The sequence below is a fragment of the Podarcis liolepis genome (assembly GCF_965112155.1).
Source record: "Podarcis liolepis genome assembly, chromosome: 5".
NCBI lineage: Eukaryota > Metazoa > Chordata > Lepidosauria > Squamata > Lacertidae > Podarcis > Podarcis liolepis.
This window is the reverse complement of record NC_139556.1, coordinates 15,527,659-15,534,874: the sequence shown is the minus strand read 5'-3', so window position 1 is coordinate 15,534,874 and position 7,216 is coordinate 15,527,659.

The window sequence follows — 7,216 nt, the reverse complement described above, 5'->3', positions numbered from 1 at the left end:
GTACCTTGAGGACTATGAATGCAACCTGCCGGGCAGGACTGGAACTTAGAGGGGAGGGGTGTTATGTACTGAGCTGAATCCTAAATCAATAGGATCCAGAATGCAGCAGTCTGATTGGTCCGCAGGAGCCACCCAATCCAGCTCCAGGTGGAAGTGAATCAGCGACCTGATTGGCCTGCAGGAGCAGCCAATCAGGCTTCTGGAGGAAGTGAATCCACAAAATCCACAACCTGATTAGCCTATAGGAGCAGCCCGGAATTAGCCAATCATGTGAGGCCTGTTGTGTAAATAATGTTTATACAGTGGTACCTCTAGATACGAACGGGATCTGTTCCGGAGCCCTGTTCATATCTAGAAGTAAACGTAACTAGCGACAGCGTGTCTGCACACACACGCGTCGCTTTTTGCCACTTCTACGCATGTGCGTGACATCATTTTGAGCATCTGCGCATGCACAAGAGGCGAAACCCGGAAGTAACGCTAGACATTTTGGGGAAAGTTTAATTCATTGCTACTACGAGCTGAATAAAGAGCGTGAAATTCACACTCGACTCCAGGTATATTTCACTCGCCTTCTGCCCTAATATGAAGCCACCGTCCCTTCCGATTCTGCAGCTCTGCTTGTGTGCACACCCGATACTTGCCGTGTTTTAAGAACCTTAAGGTCAAATTCTCAGTTTGTTCAGTTAGAGAAGGTGAAAGTCAATTGATGGTTGCTTTGTTTACATGGGTGTTTGCTTGCTTGTTAATAAAACAGATCACCTTCCCAATTTCCACATGGAATCTGTGACTTCATGTTGAAGGCAATACATTGTGGGAAGGGATTATGGGATATTTCAGGGCTGTGCATACTTTATCCTCCCTCTCACAGTGAAGGTTCAATTTCTCTCCTCTGTTGTGCAACCGGCTTCATCTTCAGGCATCATGACCTGACTGGTCCCTTCCAACTCTACAATTCTATGATATTTTTGGTTTCTCCTCTTCCCCTCTCTGACTTCACAGAAATCCCGGGTTGTGATGCGGCAGTAGAAATCCTCCAGTGTCGACTGCATGAGGACAGCCTTTCATTTTTATATATCCGGGAAATTACATTCCCCGGGATCATTTTGAACAATTTATTCAGTGTTGGAGAATGAGCAGAATGTCTGAACCTGAACTTTTCAAGAGTCCCAGGAGCCCAAGATTCTGGGACCAGGATTCCCAGAGATAGCACCCCCTTAGCCGGGGGATTCTTCCCAGGAGTCCTGCTCCCCAATGCCAGCACACAGTTACACATTTTCCAAAGCAACTACAGTAGTACCTTGGGTTAAGTACTTAATTCATTCCGGAGGTCCGTACTTAACCTGAAACTGTTCTTAACCTGAAGCACCACTTTAGCTAATGGGGCCTCCTGCTGCTGCCGCGCCGTCGAAGCACAATTTCTGTTCTCATCCTGAAGCAAAGTTCTTAACCTGAAGCAATATTTCTGGGTTACCGGAGTCTGTAACCTGAAACGTATGTAACCTGAAGCGTATGTAACCCGAGGTACCACTGTACTCTATTCCAAACTTACAAATGGAAAGCGTGATGCTGGTGGTCAACAAAAGAAGTTTAGCTGCTCTCTGAAGGCAAATCTTTAAAAATGTAGTATACAAACCGACAACTGGGAAACACTGGCCTGCCAGCACTCCAGTTGGAGAACAGCCTTACCAAAGGGGCCATGGGCTTTGAAGATGCTCGAACTCAGGACGAAAGGGAGGAATGTGCTAAGAGGAAGGCACGCTTGGCAACCCCTCACCGTGATCAACTCCCACCCGGAAACCTATGTCCCCACTGTGGAAGGACATGTGGATCCAGAATTGGCCTCCACAGTCACTTATGGACTCACTGTTGAGACCGTGTTTATGGAAGACAATTTTACTCGGCTACGAGTGATCGCCAAAGAAGAAGAAGATAGGTCTTGCACCAGGTGGGAACTGATAGTAAGGCAAGGGAGTCTTGGCTTTGAGGGCTGCTCATGTAAGACTCTTCATTTCTGAGGGAGGATGTGCTTGGGAGAAGGGTAGTCAGAGCTAGGTGGAATATAACAGCTCGGGGGCAGCAAGTACTGTATTCTTCTCCCTGGACAGTGATCCAGTGTCCTGAGAGACTAGTAACTGATCAGTCTTCTTCTCCAGCATGTCTGCCTCAGACTAACTTCTACCTTCCTCTGGAGCAGGGGTCTGCAACCCGCGGCTCCGGAGCCGCATGTGGCTCTTTTACACCTTTGCCGCGGCTCCGGGGCGGATACTAGCGAGGGGAAGAGGCGCATTGTGCGCCCCGACACTCCCCACTGTGGCGGGCACTGTCCTGGCTGTGACGTCGCATGGGGCGGTGCGTGCGTTAGTCACGCACCGTCCCGACGTCACCTTCCCACCTTCCCGCTACATTGTAAGGGGCATGTACGCTGGTCACTGCATTGAAAGGGGGCATGTACGCTGGTCACTGTTTTGAAGGGGAGTGAAGAACACACACACACAAAAAGGTAACTTGTTAATTTAACGTTTATTTCTATGAGGAGGAGTAATTCTGAGGGGTCAAACAAAGAAATAATTTTTAAAAAGTGACAAAAAAGTTATTTTTATAATGACGAGTTTTGCGGCTCCCAGTTTTTTTTTCCATCGGGAACAGGTCCAAGTGGCTCTTTTTGTCTTAAAGGTTGCAGACCCCTGCTCTGGAGCATTAATGGTGGATGTTTTATTGTGCTTTTAATATTTTGTTGAGAGCTACCCAGAGTTGGGCAACCCAGTCAGATGGGTGGCATATAAATTGTTGTTGTTGTTGTTGAAATTCTTATACACTGTTTGGATTAAATGCTCATGTGAAATACAGCATTAGGGCTGGTTTGAAGGGAGTTAACAGTGAGGGGGCCTAAAACAAAGCATGAAGCATGATTAAGCTATACATCAAAGACTGGGAGATTCTCCACTTCTGAGAGGTTTCCATTTCGCCTTATGGCTTTTCTTCTTCGTCATAAAGATGTGTGCTGTTGCTTTTAGATATAATGAAACTGAGGTGGAATCTACACATGTATTTTTAAAAGATGCTGTGAAAATGCTTTTAAAAAAAGTTTTGAAAAATATATCAAATTTGCCATAGCTCACTCTCGCCATCTAGTGTCACATTTGTATATTGCATTTTACAACACAAAACCTTTTATTTGCAGCTGTATAGCTGAGTCCTGGGTCTCACTAAGGAAATTAACCTGCAACTAGTTTCCTAGATACAGTGTATTTTTTTAGGAACGTGGGGCCTTATATTGAGCCAGAACACTGGTCCATCTAGCTGGGATCTTTTGCTCACAAAATAGATGCTCTGACCACTGAGACAAGGCCCTTCATAGGGAAGAACATTCAGTGCTGAGAGTCTCACTGGCAGTTTGAAGTTGCAGGGCCCAGACAGATTTACAATTATACTAGGCCCCTGTCTCGTCGTGAAGGCTAATTATAGCTATACTCTAAGCAGCTGTAAAAAATAATAATAACAATTTGCAAACGAAACTAGGCCACAACTCTTCGTTGTGATGACTTTCCTCCTTTGTCTGTTGTGTCCCCTGCAAGCTTGCTCCAGGTAGTTTTTGAAATCCACCCAAGCCCAGTTTATTTTTAGCAATAGGATATAGCGGGAAAGACGATGGCTGTGACCACATATTTGAACAGAGCTATGTATAACCCTGGTGGTGTGCTTCTGGATAAAGTCCTTGCCGTGGGATCCCTTATCTTATCAGAAGCCTACTAAAGCACCAAGATAGCAGCTCAGGAGAGAGTGGGGCATTTGTCACCCTACTTTGTCCTGATCAGCTGATTTCAAACTTTGCATCCACTTCAAAGTGACCTGACTAGAAGCCCCAGTCTCCCGGCCATCACATCACCTGAGCTTTGCTTTGCAACATGTGCCCCACTCATGCCTTGGGAGCATCAGAAAGAACGAAAATACGGTGTTGTGTAAACGGAGCTTCACAATGGTCAGCATTGTTGACTCTGGCAATTTGCCCCGGTCCAGGGTGATCTCACAACTCTGCCCCCTTTGGCTCCCTTCCGTAGCTCCGTAATGATGTCTTTTTTTGACTTGGGCAGAGAGCTCCGAAAGGAACACTGTCTTCATTGTGTGGCCCTGCTCACTTCACCGCCACGTTGAGCCAGCAACTCTCTATCGGCATCGCACAGCAATGGCACAAACCGCTGTGTAGCTCTCCTGCGGACTGAAACAACAACAGCGACAAAAGGGAGCTGTATGAGAAAAGAACAACAGTGCTCTTGCCCAGGAGAAGTTCCCCATGGATTAATAATAATAATAATACCGTATTTTTTGCTCTATAAGACTGACTTTTTCCCTCCTAAAAAGTAAGGGGAAATGTGTGTGCGTCTTATGGAACAAATGCAGGCTGCGCAGCTATCCCAGAAGCCAGAACAGCAAGAGGGATTGCTGCTTTCACTGCGCAGCGATCCCTCTTGCTGTTCTGGCTTCTGAGATTCAGAATATTTTTTTTCTTGTTTTCCTCCTCCAAAAACTAGGTGCGTCTTGTGGTCTGGTGTGTCTTATAGAGCAAAAAATATAGTAAATTTTTATTTATACCCCAGCCTTTCCAGTTTAAAAACCGGGCTCAGGGCGGCTAACAGCAAATATAAAACGTTGATTAAAATGAGACTTAAAAACAACATAGAATACAACATAAATGCAGCATCAATATCAATAAAATTCAAAATTCAGGGTTCATTTGGGGGGTGGGAACCCCAGTCAGTACAGTGGTGCCTCGCAAAACGAAATTCATCTGTTCCGCAAGTCTCTTCGTCTTGCGTTTTTTTCATCTTGCGAAGCACGGCTATTATATTAGCGGCTTAGCGGCTTTAAGAAAAAGGAAACAAACTCGCAAGAACTCGCAAGACGTTTCGTCTTGCGAAGCAAGCCCATAAGGAAATTCGTCTTGCGGAACGACTCGAAAAACGGAAAACTCTTTCGTCTTGCGCGTTTTTCGTCTTGCGAGGCATTCGTCTTGCGAGGTACCACTGTAGACATCAAATGATCACCAGGGCTAACTGGCCAAATTGGTCCTACTAGGGCCAACAAGGGGACCAGGGATGAGTTTAAATGTGGGGTCCCAGAATGGTTTCTTCATAGAAAAGGAAAGGGAAAAGGGAATAGAGGACCGGGCTAATTCAAATTAAAGGCCAGGCGGAATAGCTCTGTCTTAGGGATTAGACCCTAAACCAGCGTTTCCACCAATCAATGATAGAAGAGAAGAAGGTCCACTTTTGGCTCCCCCTTTGGACAGAAGCCAGAAGGATAGCAAAAGCAGAAATTTTGTCAGCTCTTCAGCAGGAGGCCAGATGCTGCTATAACAATTGCTGTGCTTTGTTTCTTTCTCCCTGTTCCACCCCCCATAAAATAAGAATTAAAAGCAGACCCTGGGGCTCCTATGCTTTGAATAGTTGTAAATTAAAAGAGGACATTTCTGCAGCTGAAGCTTTTCTCAACCCTCCAGAACAGGGGTAGGCAACCTAGGGCCCATGGGCCACAAGCAGCCCATGGGGGTCATTTAACTGGCCCACGAGCCGCCCCCGAACCAAGCCGCCCGCTCGGCAAGTCCTCATGTGCTGTCTAAACCAGCGCGGCGCAGGGACTCGCTTCCACAGTGCCGAAAATTGCATCTGCGCATGCTCAGACACCAGAAATCGCATCTGCGCAGACGCAGACACTGGAAATTGCAGCCGCGCACGCATCTGGTCCACAGAAGGGTCTCTGCTGGAGTGAACCAGTGTAGTCATAGGTATATCAGTACTCAAACCTGAAATGTTAAATTATGTTATTAGTGTTATTGCGGTTTTTGTTCTATGTGTTTTTTTGTGGTTGTTGTTTGTATTGAAAAAGGATTAAATAATAATAATAATAAAAACCTGGCCCAGGTGAGGTAAACCTTGCCGACCCCTGTTCCAGAACAATCCGCAGGAATCTCCTTGCAGCCAATTGTCCTTGGTTTCTTGGTCCTCTCAAAACAGAGTCTACATGCCAGGTCTTCCCCCCGAAGGAGCAGGCACAGCGATTGCATAGCCTCCAACATTTCTCCGATTAAAATAAGGATGTCCTGTTCCATAATGATAATTTTACTATTCACACCCCACACATCTTACTGGGTTGCTCCAGCCACTCTGGGGAGCTGCCAACATATTGTTGTTGTTTAGTCGTTTAGTCGTGTCCGCCTCTTCGTGACCCCCTGGACCAGAGCACGCCAGGCACTCCTGTCTTCCACTGCCTCCCGCAGTTTGGTCAAACTCATGCTGGTAGCTTTGAGAACACTGTCCAACCATCTCGTCCTCTGTCGTCCCCTTCTCCTTGACCCAAAATCAGGGTCTTTTCCAGGGAGTCTTCTATTCTCACGAGGTGGCCAAAGTATTGGAGCCTCACCTTCAGGATCTGTCCTTCCAGTGAGCACTCAGGGCTGATTTCCTTAAGAATGGAGAGGTTTGATCTTCTTGCAGTCCATGGGACTCTCAAGAGTCTCCTCCAGCACCATAATTCAAAGGCATCAATTCTTTGGCGATCAGCCTTCTTTATGGTCCAGCTCTCGCTTCCATACATCACTACTGGGAAAACCATAGCTTTAACTATGCGGACCTTTGTTGGCAAGGTGATGTCTCTGCTTTAACATAATAAAACATTAAACATTGGGGGGGGGAATTGTGTCTGGATTTTCACTTCTTCGGAATATGGCAGCCCTATGGAATCACCAACTAGAAACCTGCTCCTTCGGGGAGAAGTTCAACTTCTCCCAGAACAGGAGAAAGCAAAGTGGGCAAGTTTGGGGGGAGGAGGGGGCGGCAGTCCCACAGATCTTCTCCATGCATCCAGCGAACGAACAGGACGGCACTTGCGAAAAGGGCTAATGTTTGCCTCCAGTTCTGAAGATCTAATCAGTATAACTTGGTGCCTTGTTTTAGATACACAGTTGTTGAGTTTCAGGAAATTGAAGGAGGAGCTGCCCACTGACCTGTTCAGGACAAAGGTTAGCCCTGGAAGGGAGGAGAGGCAAAATGACTCCTTGCTCCACGTCAACGCTGCTTTAATTATGGGGATGAAATGAGTGTTACTGGACAGGGCCAGCCCAACATCTTTGCCTGCTGAGGCTAGGGCCAGCCCTGTCATGTGGCAGCATGCGGCTACTGCCTCAGGTGGCAGAAGATGGGAGGCGGGGTGGGAGCAG